Raw genomic sequence first — 14,632 nt, forward strand, 5'->3', positions numbered from 1 at the left:
TTTGAGTTCTTACATTTTCATAATGACAACGACAAGTTTGACGTCAGACGACAATAGAAAGTTCATGATGTCACTGCGACAACTGTCTACAGACATGTCGATATACGTAGTATAAACCAGCCTTTAGTCTTGAAATCTTTGGTTCTTTAGTACACTACCGTACTCACTCTGTTTAGCACATGGCCTCACATGTGAATCCTTAAAGAGATGAGTGGGGTTAAGGAATAAGAGGGTGTGAACGATGCGGACGGGATGGAGACGAAGAAGAGCTTCCCAGTAGGTTTACCAAAACATTCAAGGGCCATTTTCTCAAAAGTGGGGATACAAGTGTGGGGATACAACTCCTCCCGACTGCAAGGCACTACAGAGGGTAGTGCGTAAGGCCCAGTACATAACTGGGGCCAAGCTTCCTGCCATCCAGGACCTCTATACCAGGCTGTGTCAGAGGAAGGTCCTAAAAATTGTCAAAGACTCCAGCCACCCTAGTCATAGACTGTTCTCTCTGCTACTGCATAGCAAGCGGTACCGACGCACCAAGTCTAAGTCCAAAAGGCTTCTTAAAGCTTCTACCCCCAAGCTATAAGACTCCTGAACAGCTAATCTGTACCGGTACCCCCTGTACATAGTCTTGCTACTGTTATTTTACTGCTGCTCTTTAATAATTTGTTATTTAAATGTTTTACTTATCTATTTTTTTTACTTAAGGATCCACCCTTTTTTTCAATTGCTGCCAAAAAAGACAAAAATCTAACTGCCTGTAGCTCAGGACCTGAAGCAAGGATATGCATATTCTTGATACCATTTAAAAGGAAACAGTTTGAAGTTTGTGGAAATGTGAAATTTATGTAGGAGCATATAACACATTAGACATGGTAGAAGATAATACAACGAAAAACATGTGTTTGCACTCTCCTCAAACAATAGCATGGTATTATTTCACTGTAATAGCTACTGTAAATTGGAAAATGTAGTTAGATTAACAAGAATTTAAGCTTTTTGCCAATATCAGATATGTCTGTCCTGGGAAATGTTCTTGTTAGTTAAAACCTCATGCTAATCATATTAGCCTACTTTAGCTCAACTGTCCCACGGGGGACATCTGGTCTTCACTCAGACATAAAGTAACGATTCATGACAGGTGGATATCATTGGTCAAATCAAATGTTTTTTTTGTCACATTCACATTACAGTGAAATGCTTACTTACAAGCCCTTAACCAGTTTTAAGAGAAATAAGTGTTAACAAATGTTCTAATACAGACAAATATAATAAGTGTGACACTTGCGAGTTTTCAAGCAGTAACAGGGAGAGTTAGTCACGTTTCAGGCAATGTTATGACTGGTTCACCCAACCGCCTCTGCTACACTGCGATCACCTTTGATTTAGGCTACTCCATCTCTCCACAAATTCACTACTCTGAATTTGGTGACGAATTTGAATTTGGTCGAATTAGCCTGCTGAGTTAAAGAAGGCAGTGGCTTTGGGAGTTTTTAGATCTCAGGCAAGACTACTTTTTACATGAGCAGTGTTCACCAAATAACCGCTAGTCATTCTAAACCCCCAGTATAACCTTTACTACTTCAACAGAAAATAGTGAACTTGTTGTTAAACCCACAATGACTACACCTGACCAGATAATGACACCCATTCAACAAACACACGAACAAACACATGCACAATAGCTTGTGAGTGTGTTATATGAAGGTAAACTTGTTTAACATTTAAATAGATATATAGGTGGGGGGCGTCGAGGTTGCATCGTCAACCAACGAGGAGCAGCATTCCAAAGCACGAGACAGAGAAGAAAAGGGGTGAACAGGAGGAGGGGAGGTGGGGGAAGTGAACGCGCGAGAGAGCGAAGTGAGGCAGAGCTCGTTCAGTCGGACTGTTGAGCACCGGAGCTCCACGGATTACTGTGATAGAAATCCGTCTGTTTGGTTTCTGCTGCTGCGCTCGCTCATGCCCTGGGCGCACTGACGGCTCGGCTCGGCATTTCAGTGGTCGAACGTCTCTGAAGCGGATGCGCGAGACCCCGAGAAGGGAAAGAAGAGACTGAAACTTATTTTCCAATAACTCCGTGATTGAAAATAAAGGTGAGAGGCGATTATTATGCATGTACATTACATGTTTACAGGACATGAGCTTTTGCTTTTAAAGGGGATAATAATAATAATAATAATAATACATTTGCAGTACTAGTAATACATGAATGACAAATTATAATTATGATGATCAGCCCACGATAATTCATGATTATTTGATTATAGGCTAATTACTATCATTATTATAATTATTGTCACTATCATTATTCTTCTTATTATGTCCATGCTTCTTTACACCAACTTAAAGTAGTCTTAATGTGGTCAGCCATCATATGGTCCAAACGCCCATATACTGCATTTATAATGGCATGGTCAGGAACAGTGTTGGAGCGCTCCTCCCTTAAACAATTGTCTGCACTTCACATTACGCGCGTGGGCTAAACAGGTGCACGAGTCCATTTTAGGCAGCACATCAATCTGCACTCCCTCTAGAATCCAAAAAACATCTGCCAATTGTTACATTGTCTTCACATTGTTTTATATAAGCCTAATAAAGGATTAACCTGCAACTAAAAGCTATAATTCAAGATGTGTTTCTGCCATAAAACACTCTCATCTAGTCTAATAGTGAGTCGCCAATGTTTGCAGACAATGTGTGGTAATTACGTCACGGTATATCGTGCATCGGGGCTTCAAATTGCGTTGATATAATCCTTCTACCAAACGTCTCCACGGCTCCATACCTCTGTGCCAAATCGCGCGTCTTGCACTAACTGCATCATATCTGTTGCCCCGCGCAGCATTCCCATGTGTGTGGCAGGTAGCCTGCCAGGTCTTACTCAACCCGAGACAAAGAGAACAATGAAGAGAGATCATTGATTGGAAGTTTGTTTTAGTGTTGTATGTCCGAGCTCTTCTAGCGGTCATTCAGTATCTTATCGGTGTTCAGTATCTTCTCAGTTGTCAATGAGCTAATACGTAGTCTTCTACATGGCCATATCCGTTATGTTTGGTAAGCAGAGTTATCTTGTATTGACTATGAGTTATAAAGGCTTTGGTTTCTCGGAGCCTACCTGGTTTGTTGTTACTGTAGCCAAAGGATGGAAAACTGGTGGCCATCAAATCAATAAGTATATATATACAGTACTAGTCAAATGTTTGAACACATCTACTCATTCCAGGGTTTTTCTTCATTTTTACAGTTTTCTACGTTGTAGAATAATAGTGAATTCATCATAACTATGAAATAACACATATGGAATCATGTAGTAATCAAAAAAGTGTTAAACAAGTCAAAATATATTTTATATTTGAGATTCTTCAGGGTTTTCACACACACACGAAAGTGCTATATATTTACAATTTACCTCCCCTTCCTTGAACCAATCACTTCGCACCTCCTCCCCTCATTCAATTGCACACTCATGCACACAAGATTTGGTTGGGGGCCCCCCCACCTCATGGGCAAAACATTTTAGTGACCCCCCGCTTCTTAACAGTGGAGAGAAACAACGTTTTAAAGTACATTTCCTGGAATTATACACATGTTGCCATGGTGCATCTGGAAATAAAGTTTTCTGCAATTGAATTCATTTTTGCCATGGGGTGGAGAGAAAATTGTGCAATTGCATAACACATTTCATGCAATTCTGCCCATTTTGCCATGGGGTGGAGAGACATTTTAGCATTTTTAAAGCTAATTCCTGCAATTCTACCCATTTTGCCATGGGGTGGAGAGACATTTTAGCATTTTTAAAGCTAATTCCTGCAATTCTACACATTTTGCTATTACTTATGCCATATTTATATAATATCTGAGTGACATTGACGAACAAAATCAATGCGGCCGCGGGGGTCCACACACACACACTCGTCTCCATGGAAACATACTCTCTTGGCACTTGATTGCGTTCACATTACTCTGACAGCCTTTCGTTTGAACACAACCAGAGGACATGTTTCCAGATGCAACATCAATCACCACTTGGGTGATATTGGTGGTCGAAGCCGGACAGAGTGGAGGTGTCTGTCAGGCCTTCAGGGGCTTTGATAAATGCATGTAGAAGATTATGAGTTAATGTTTCATCCTCCAGTGGGAGTCAGTCTGTAGGGACAGTGGCTTTCTGGAGCTTGTGTCTTCAGGCCAGGACCTGATAAAATTGTGGTCGCGTAATTTAAGGGAGAATATGGAGGAGAAAGGGTCCATGCGTCTAATATGTTTTGTCCTGAGCCCGGAGGCTGCACCCGTAGACTGCAGCACTCGCTGGCTGCTGCCATACATTTAATGAATACACTGCAGACATTCAGGGGGAGCTTAATGCACGCTCAAGGGCACAGTGTGCCATTTCATGTATATGTGTATCTGGAAAGGGTGCACACAAACGTGTGTGTATCTCGCAAGGGACTGTCTCGAGTGTCAACAGCCATTTACAATAATCTATATGAATGTGTTTCTGGGAGAATGATTCTAAGGACGAGGCTCACATTATGTTTGTCATAGTATTCTCCAGTATTTGTACTCCCTGAATGCAGAAATAGACTTCATGGAATTGCAAAATCCATATCTAATCTCCTTGTTGTTTTGTATTGCCTATATTGGTGACTCCATGTGAAAAACCAGAGGAGGAGAAGGAACTGTCCAGTCCTCATGGATCTTCTGATTTTCTAGAGGGCTCTCTTGGTCTGATTGGGGTTTCTGAGGCTAGTCTGTTAACCTGGGAAAGGGATCTGGATTACTATGGGAGATTATTAGTCTATGGGAGATTATCCAGAATCATTCCTAGATTACGCTATGCATTGCCTCTGTAGAGGAAAAACAGAAAACGCAATAAGATACATATACACCGAATGCTAATTCTAACCCTAATTGTAACCCTAAACCTAACCCTTAAACTGTCCTAGTGGGAACATTGGTAGTTCAGGTACCGACAAGGATAGTAATACAAGACCACGCCCGCCCGCCCGCCCACGCAACCACACCCCCACACACACACACACACTAGGTTAAACCCTGGAGTGGTGCTGATCTAAGTGGACAAAGCCAAAACAATATTAAACAGAATCTATTATCTCAAACATCTTTGAAGGCATTTTTACGTACAGTATGTGTGCGGGGGGGGGGTCTCTGCTTCTGAGAGGGAAAAAACACGTGTAGGGGACAAGGGAGATATAAAAATGAGCTCACGAAGGCACATTGGGAATATGGGAGGAATAGGGAGTAGCTGCTCAAATTAGTCAAAACATACGATCCTACTGTATATGCTTTTTTTGCCCTAATTGATCACTCTTTAATATATAGCGAGAACATAGATATGTAATATAGCAGTTATCCAACTAATATTTTCCACTCTAATTGAAAGAGGGTGCCTTCCCCTGTGGTGCTGTGGAAGTGGGAGGGGAGGAAAATTAAGGGCTGATAGACTGGGAAAGGCCAGATGGTGGATTGGAGTTAACCAATAAACAAGAAATAACTCAAATAAATGAAACGGCCTTCACGCTGGTGCAGATGTTGTTAAAGAAAGACTATACATTAACATCAACACTAGGTTCTCCACATGGGGTAGACAACAAAGTGTTCTTATTGTTATAACAGCCAGGCTCGTTCACATGGCACAAAGATTACTCACATTTGAGTGTGTGTGTGTGTTCACTTGGTAATAGAGCTCAGGTAGAATGGAGGGAAGTGATACACTTTCATTTTCTGGCAGCAGAGGAGAGAAATGTATATATGAGAGAGAAAGAGAAAGGGAGAGAGTGAGAGAGAGACAGTGAGAGAGATGGTGTGAAAGTGAGAGAAAGTTAGAGGGCGAGAGTGAAAGTGAGAGAGGGAGGGAGAGAGAGAGAGGGAGATGATGAAAGGGAGAGTGAGAGGGAGGAAGAGGGTACACAGAGTGATCTATCAGGTATTTTATTTGGAGGGAAGGAGATAAATGGGCGGAGGGGTGACAGTGGTGTTGGTGGTGGTGGGTTGGAGGTTGGTGGAGGTAGAGAGACAGTGGGACACTGTTTGATGCTAAGCGTAGCTCTGTGTGCTGAGAGGGTGAGGCCATGAGGGGGTTGCAGGGCAGTGCCATCCTCCTAGACATTAGGCATCTGTTACCTGTCACCTGCCAGGGGTAGTCAACCTCTCTCTCTCTCGTTGCTGCTTCTCTGAGATAGCCAGACCTGGGAAAGACTGCTACTGAAAGAGAGATAGCGAGAGAGAGGGTGTGGGGGGTAGGGAGGAATAGAAAAGAAGAGACAGACAAATATGCAGTATAGGTTGAGATGAGAGAGGGAAGGAAAGCAAATATTATAAATTAGAGTGTGCATTTATGTGTGTGTGTTTCCATTCATAGGGCTTCATTGTGGGCTCGCTGGCATTCTGTAGCATCTAGCTCTTGAGTAATCCTCCTGGGAACATGCAGAAACTGCCAAAGTATAATCCAACTCCCTTTTCACCGTTCACCACCCTCTTCTCTCTACATCTCCCTTTACTCTCCCCTGCATATACTGTATCACACTCCCTCCCCTGTCCCGTCAAACTCTGTTTCTTCCTCTACTCTCCCCTGTCTATCTCTCTCTCTTCCTCTACTCTCCCCTGTCTATCTCTCTCTCTTTCTCTAATCTCCCCTGTCTCTCACGCTTTCTCTCCCTCTTATCTCCCATGTCTATCCCTCTGTTTTTCTCTCTAATCTCTCTTCTATCTCTGTAATCTCTCGTCTATCTCTGTCTCTCCCTCTAATCTCCCCTTTCTATCTCTCTGTCTCTTCCTCTAATCTCCCGTCTCTCGCTCTGTCTCTACCTCTAATCTTCCCCGCCTATCTCTCTGCCTCTTCCTCTAATCTCCCCTGTCTCTCACTCTTTCTCTCCCTCTTATCTCCCATGTCTATCCCTCTGTCTTTCTCTCTAATCTCTCGTCTATCTCTGTAATCTCTCGTCTATCTCTTTCTCTCCCTCTTATCTCCCCTGTCTATCCCTCTGTCTCTTCCTCAAATCTCCCCTTCTATCTCTCTGTCTCTCCCTCTAATCTCCCCTGTATATCCCTCTGTCTCTCCCTCTACTCTCTGTCTCATCTCTCCTGTCGCTTTCTCTTTCTCCCTGGTCACCCTGTTTCATCATCCCATCTGTTTTTCTCACTCTTCCCCTGGTCCTTCAATTTCATCAATCCATCTCTCATTTTTTCTCCCTCTCTTTTACTTTCTTCCTTTTCCCTCACTGACACCTTTCTTCCCATTATCGCTGGCACTCTACGCTACTATTCTTCCGATCTGCTTTATATGACTCTCCCTTTTCTTAAGGATACTTGCTATTTTTGCAGCTTGTAGTCCTGCCTGAGAAAAAATGATAGCCCTTTCCCAAGGGTTGCACAAACAAAAGCCCCTTTCCTAGCTCCCATTCCCTCTGTATGACTGCACCACAACAGACACACAGGCATTCACCAGCCTGCCTACCCACCTTCCTGTCTACCGGCCTGCCTGCCTACTCGCCTGCCTGCCTGCACATGGTCGGCACACTAATAGATCTCCGCTGGTCATAGGCAAAAACATTTCCTCTAATTTAGAATATCTATTATTCTGGGTCCCTGCGGATAGCCTGTGTAGGAAAGAATCTAGTCCCAATTGTGTTTTTCATAACTGCTGTTTCCTCACCTCTCAGCAGTTTGATTCTGTTTTGAATAATGAATACCTTGAGACTTGCGTTCAAGTTTTTCCTAATTATCCTAAACTGTGCTTCTAGGAAAGATGAATGGCATTACAGCTCACAATTCTTCTAAATATAGTGTGATAAAGCTATCGCTAACACAAACAAGCTATTTTGGTTTTATCTTCCCTGGTTTGGTGTTCAGGAGAGGGGCAAAGTGCACAGGTGGACAGTTGTCACATAAGAACATGTCTTACTGTAGAACATTACAGCACTGTAGCTGAAATGTTGTGTATCCTTTCCTTTTACAGAAAAATAGACATGTTTCCCTTAGGCATATATTTTACAGTAGTCTGCCTTAGCTGAATGTTATAGTAATGGCTAGTGAAATTGAATTTACTTACAATTTGTAGGCTAGCTGATAACGGTAAAAGCCCAAAAAAGGTAGGCAGTTACAGTTGCAAAGTAGGCCAACTCTGAGGTCAGATCAAATGTCAGTCTAGAATGTCCCTTACAAACATTGATATAGCCATCTAAATCAATATCTGTAAGGATATGTTACAAACTCTTGCAAAGTGTATAGAATAGACTCCAATTTACAGAAATCCATGCATTTTCCTCACATAGAATGTTTGCGTCAGATCCAACTGTACTTGTGTATTGTTCAATATTCTATAGTTTTAGTGGAATCTTACTACTCTCTGAATGGTTTCAAGATTTGAAGTGCGCTTCTCTTGAAAGGCATCCTTTCGTATGACATAGATACCCATCGAAGCCCCATATACTACCCACCACTGCGACCTGTATGCTCTCGTTGGCTGGCCCTCGCTTCAAATTCGTCGACAAACCCACAGGCTCCAGGTCTTTGCTGGGTAAAGCCCCACCTTATCTCAGCTCACTGGTCACCATAGCAGCACCCACCCGTAGCTCCAGCAGGTATATTTCACTGGTCACCCCCAAAGCCAATTCCTCTTTCGGCCGCCTTTCCTTCCAGTTCTCTGCTGCCAATGACTGGAACGAACTGCAGAAATCACTGAAACTGGAGACTCATATCTCCCTCACTAGCTTTAAGCACCAGCTGTCAGAGCAACACACAGATCACTGCACCTGTACATAGCTCATCTGTAAATAGCCCATCCAACTACCTCATCCCCATACTGTTATTTATTTTACTCCTTTGCTCCTTCTCTACTTGCACACTCATCTTCTGCACATCCATCACTCCAATGTTTAATTGCTAAATTGTAATTATCTCGCCACTATGGCCTATTTATTGCCTTACTGTCACGGCTGTTGAAAGAACTGGACCAAGGTGCAGTGTGGTGAGTGCACCTATTCCTCTTTATTTAGACCATAAACAAAGTCAACTTCCCACAAAGACCGGTGGAAAAAGAGCTACCTAAGTATGGTTCTCAATCAGAGACAATGATAGACAGCTGTCCCTGATTGAGAACCCTACCCGGCCAAAACATAGAAATACAAATAATAGAATATAGAATACCCACCCCAACTCACACCCTGACCAAACCAAAATAGAGACATAAACAGGATCTCTAAGGTCAGGGCGTGACACCCTTATCCTACCTAATTTGCACACATTGTATATAGACTTTTTTCTATTGTATTATTGACTCTATGTTTGTTTATTCCATGTGTAACTCTGTGTTGTTGTTTGTGTCGCACTGCTTTGCTTTATCTTGGCCAGGTTGCAGTTGTAAATGAGAACTTGTTCTCATCTAGCCTACCTGGTTAAATAAAGGTGAAATAAATTAAATAAAGAAATATCAAGGACGGAAGCCCAAGATTCATATTTGTATGGAGGGGGTGGCAGGGGTGGGCTGGGGGGGCTAGTACAGACCAGGGATGGGTTATAGTGGTCAGTATTCACAGAAGCAATGTGAATGGCTTGCCCCCCTCTCTCTCTTCAATCCCAAACCACCCACGATCCCCTTGGCACCCGCTCCAGCAGAATTCAGGTCAGCAGGCAGGGTGCACTCTTTTTGTTCCTTCTCTTGGCACCAAAGCCCATGCCACTGAGAACAATCCCCCATTGTGGGTAAACAAAAGAATCATCATTATTAAAGCACATTAAGGAATCATTAAAAACAAATGGAAGAGCTCATCCGAACAATTGTCCCAATATGTAGCACACCAGACTCCGAGCAGCCATCAGATGGACACAGCATTGAGAGTGGGCGTTGTTTTTTGGCACTCACTTTCTTGCACATAAACCAAGCTGTTGGTGAGTACCATATCTTGTTGGTGATAAAATTGGTTGGAGTTTTATGCCATGAATAAAAAATTATACTATTCAGCATATACAGATGTAGTATTTTAATTTGATCTCCCTGTTTTTGCAGGAAATGTCCTGAACAGCAGTGTATTTGAGGTTTAAAAAGGTTTATAAAGTTTTTAATTTTCACTTAAAAATGTATCAAAACCTACACAAATATCAATTAATGATAATCCACACAATAGTTCACATGTCCTGTTGCTGCAGGATTATTTTCCTGCAGTGGGAAACTGGTCAAATTAAGATCCTACATATGTAACTGTTATTGTAGACAGTAGGAACCCAGTCCCACTAGGCCATCCTGTCTCTCTCCCTCCAGTGAAACCACTCAGCAGGGAACACAAGAGGTGTCTTCACAGCCACTTGGGAGCTGTACAAAAATAATCTGACAAACAATATCTGACCACTCTCAAGCACTGTGGTCCAATTCGGTAGCAAACGGATCATGAAAACACACACCTCCTCTCCTCCTCCATCAACGCCCCCTCCCTCCATCTCTCCCCTCCTTCCTTGCTTTCCTCCCTTTTCTCTCTCCCCCAAATCCTCAATTTAGTGCCATAATGGTCCTGTGAGGCAGGTTTGTGTGCTGTTTTGTGGAGCTCAGGGGGATCGGTGTGCATTAATGTCCCTCTTGACTATGTAAATAGCCAGGGCTGTGGGAGCACAGAGCTGAGCTGCCACTTGTCTGCTTAATTGCAGAGAGCTCCATCACTTTCAGACACTCCGGGAGCCAAAAGGGGGACATGCATGAGAACTTCAGCACCAAGGACAATGGCCACACTCTGAAGAGTATCCACGACACCCTGGGCCCACCTCCCTCTCCTTCCGGAGGTTCCCCCTTTCCATCTTTTTACCCCTACTCCTCTCCCCCCGAACTCCTAATGCTTCCCTATCATCCCTACCCCATAGCCCCCAACCTCCCTCGTGTACTCCCCTCTCCCCTTCCCACCCCCATACCTCAGCCTATCCCCAAACCGAGCCGATGGAGCATACAGCCCCATTTTGTTTACCTCACTGCTTTTCCAGCGGAACACACAACAATCCCCTTCATTGCCTGTTTGTCAGACCCCTTTTCAGAACTAAAAGACAAGAGTGAGGGAAAGAAAGGGTGAGAGAGAAAAAATACACAAAAAAACAGAAGAAACAATTAAAAACCTCTTGTGAACCCTGCAATATAGCGGTTTCCCAGCCCTGGGGCCTGTGAACTAACTTGGAGGCCTCTAAAGTGGTCCATTATGCCAGCAGGGCTGGCGTGTTCCAAGAGCGCCTCTCCTCAATCGCTGACCAACACAGAGGGGGTTTTGTTCCAGGCTTCTTGGCTCACCACACCATGCACTGGTTAATTAGGACCTGCATTAATGTATCTATCCATCTGTCCACCTACAGTAGGCTCTGTTACTCCACTGCCGTCTCTGTCTAAACCTTGCCCACTCCACCTGTAATTTTTGTTAGACACATTTGGAATTGATAAGTGTATCGTGTGCTGCCATGGGTATTGTATAGTATCGGAGTAGGGAGAGGCAAAGGAAGCAACTGAATGAGTTGTCTCCGTAGTTGAACTGCACGTCAACTAGGGCTGTTGTGGTCATGCAAAAACCTGCCGGTCTCACGGTAATTAAACGTTAGTTAACATAAATGCATTTTGCATCTCCAGCCCTCCATCATACAAGCTGCATAGAAGCCAATGATACAGGCCTTTGGAACATATACATTTCAATAAGTCTAATAAATAATTTTAAAATACTCCATCACAATATATACATTATTGGAAACATCATATGAAGAAAATGTATTTCAGAAGAACAGAATATGAGTTGGCCTACTGTATCTGGCTATGCTCCATGCCATAGGCTGTAGGCTTTTTCATTTAGCTGACAAGATATGCTTTATAGTAAAGAATAATGTAGTTAAGCTTAGCTGAATAAAAGAGAAAGGATATTTTTCCCATTCCGGAGCGAGTGTGCATATGAAGTGTCTATGTTGAGCGTAAAAGTGATCACTTAAAACAGGTCCTACAGTATATGCTAGATTTTGAGTTATTTGGCAACTTTAGTTTTGAAAGATACAAACTTTTGAATGTCTTAGAAATCAACACATATATGGGCTGCATGGTGCGACTTAATGATGATTTGAGAAAGTCTCAAAAAAAGGTTGTGCTCTGTTGCTTGCCTTAGGCTGCACAGCTGTTCTCTCATCAAGTGATCATATTTTCACCCATCAGACTATTCCTAATTTAAACTTGTCTTTACTAATATATCAAATTAGTTTAGATTTAGAATGCCTCATTATCAAATGAGAAGGAATAGGTGCAGGGGAATGCACTCGAATAGCGAATGGAGGACGCACGCTTTCCCGAAGGTCCATTTTTCAATTATGCTGGTTAGACTACTTCAGTTTTATAGTGGAGCATGTGCTTAATATTAGCAGCTGAGAAATACATATAACAACACTTATTTCACTCCTCGCATCAACCAATGTTTTAGCAGCATGCTCTCTCTGCGTTCAAGGTGATATTCCACCCAAACTCTATATGCCATGGGCTCTCCAACCCTATTCCTGCAGGTACCCGGTGTTTATTTTGGAAACCAGGTGAAATCTGTTTGGGAACATTGATGTAGTAACATGTTTTCACAAACTAAATATATTTCACTAAACTGTTGACAGCCTACTTGAGAAAGGAATAAAGAAGAGAGAGGAGGCTATGGAAATGCACGGTGGTGAGATATTCTGCCTCTAAAGGTAATGTGTCAGCCTATTAATTATATAAAAAAATGCCCTATTAGCAGGCTTTTCAAAATCAAATACAAATGCAATATAATGTTAGGCTAACTATGTAACCCTGCACAATCAATGAACCATCAGCATCGCCTAGGCCTATACGTTCTCTCTCTGACTCATGGATAGAACATTTGGAGCGTATCATAAGGTAACCAGTCCATCCAGTATGCATAATATTACAGTCCACACTCAAAGATGATTACTCCAATTTGTTTAATTTTGGAGTAGAGGCTACCAAAGACATCTTCAATCAGTTTTATTTTATGTTTTTCTGGCATGCATAATATGCAGTAGGCTACATTTTGTATAACAGTACAAATATAGTTTTAATTCAGGTTTTTCTTCGGGTTGGGCTCATATTAGCCTATGCATAGGCATAAGCTTTAATATTCATATGGGTGTTTTGAATTAATCATCACCTTAGAAAGTGCTGTCCATTTCGTTGTGTTAGCCTTTGAAACAAAATCCACAATGACCATGTTTTACACTCAGTTTCAACTTGCTGTTGAACTTCTTTCTTCAAACTGATCATCACAGTGATGTGAGTTTTAAAAGCCATATACTGTTTTGATGATATGTGTTTGATGTGATTTTTGAAGGCATTTGCATTGATGTCAGAGTGGTTAGAAAGACAATAGAGCCCTGAGTACCAAGTCATTAGGACCTGATGGTTGTTAGCAAGTTGTGTACTACCAAAGCATGTCCAGAGGGCATAACAGGAGAATACAGTGACTGCCCGTTTGGCGGTAACATGGTAACCGCAACAGTCCTGAACTCAACTTCATGTTGAGATGTGTGTGGCCCTCAGGGACCCTCCAAGTGTTAGCCTTCTGTGATGTGCATTTTCCTGTGTATCTGTTCCACAGCGGGTGAGGACTTTTTTCTCATACTAATACAATAGCTAACAGCCAGTCTTTGATGAGAGGGATGCACGGTTTTCTACAGTATAGGCTCTAGGCCAGGATACCCCAACTGGCAGTGGTTTTATTTGGCCCCCCAAGTTTTCTGAGATGTACTTCATTGTCGGACATACAAGATTGTAAAAACACTAGGAAATCAGCTCCAAGTGATTTTAATTTTGGAAATCTGTTCCCAAATATTCCCAGCATAATAGAGAGATAAATGTGGACCCCCAAATGGAGCAGCGGTCTAAAGCACTGCATCTCAGTGCTAGCGGTGTCACTACAGACCCTGGTTCTATTCCAGGCTGTATCACAACTGACCGTGATTGGGAGTCCCATAGGGTGGTGCACAATTGGCCCAGTGTCGTCTGGGTTAGGGTTTGGCCGGGGTAGGCCGTCATTGTAAATAAGAAGCTGTTCTTAACTGACTTGACTAGTTAAATAAAATGCAAAAATATAAGCAAGTTTTAAAATTATGTTTTAGTCAAATATTATATCTGTTTGGGCTTCTTGCATTCAATTTGAAGTCTACAAATGATTTGTAATTATGTTCCAGCCCCCGACCATGCGCTCAAGAAAGAAATCGTCCTGCGGCTGAATCTATAGTAGTTGTTGAGTCCTGCTCTTGGCCTTCTTATGGTTGGATGGTTTGAGTGTAGATGGCCCACTTATGGGGTGTGAATTGTTTTCTCATAAACACCTTTAATGTGCAGATGTAAAGGTTTTCATACAGTTTACACTGAAGGCTGTTATAAACTCCGGGAGTTGACATGACAGCTGTAAAAATGTATGCTATCCATGTTTTTTTTATTTATTTATTTTTTATTTCACCTTTATTTAACCAGGTAGGCTAGTTGAGAACAAGTTCTCATTTGCAACTGCGACCTGGCCAAGATAAGGCATAGCAGTGTGAACAGACAACACAGAGTTACACATGGAGTAAACAATTAACAAGTCAATAACACAGTAGAAAAAAAGGGGAGTCTATATATACA

The 14,632-nt window shown here is 42.4% G+C and overlaps 1 protein-coding gene across 2 annotated transcripts in view; it reads left to right on the plus strand.

The window, feature by feature from the left end:
* The first annotated feature begins 1,830 nt into the window (after nucleotides 1-1,830).
* The window catches only part of LOC110497158 (excitatory amino acid transporter 2), a 58,882-nt gene continuing 46,080 nt past the window's right edge, over nucleotides 1,831-14,632 (plus strand). The window contains exon 1 of one of the 2 annotated variants that reach the window (XM_021573109.2): nucleotides 1,831-2,093. The gene's annotated coding sequence lies outside the window, so the exon portion shown is untranslated. The remainder of the gene's footprint in view (nucleotides 2,094-14,632) is intronic. The other variant, XM_021573111.2, reaches the window with a different exon arrangement.

This window comes from Oncorhynchus mykiss, chromosome 2, assembly GCF_013265735.2.
Source record: "Oncorhynchus mykiss isolate Arlee chromosome 2, USDA_OmykA_1.1, whole genome shotgun sequence".
NCBI classification, from domain to species: domain Eukaryota; kingdom Metazoa; phylum Chordata; class Actinopteri; order Salmoniformes; family Salmonidae; genus Oncorhynchus; species Oncorhynchus mykiss.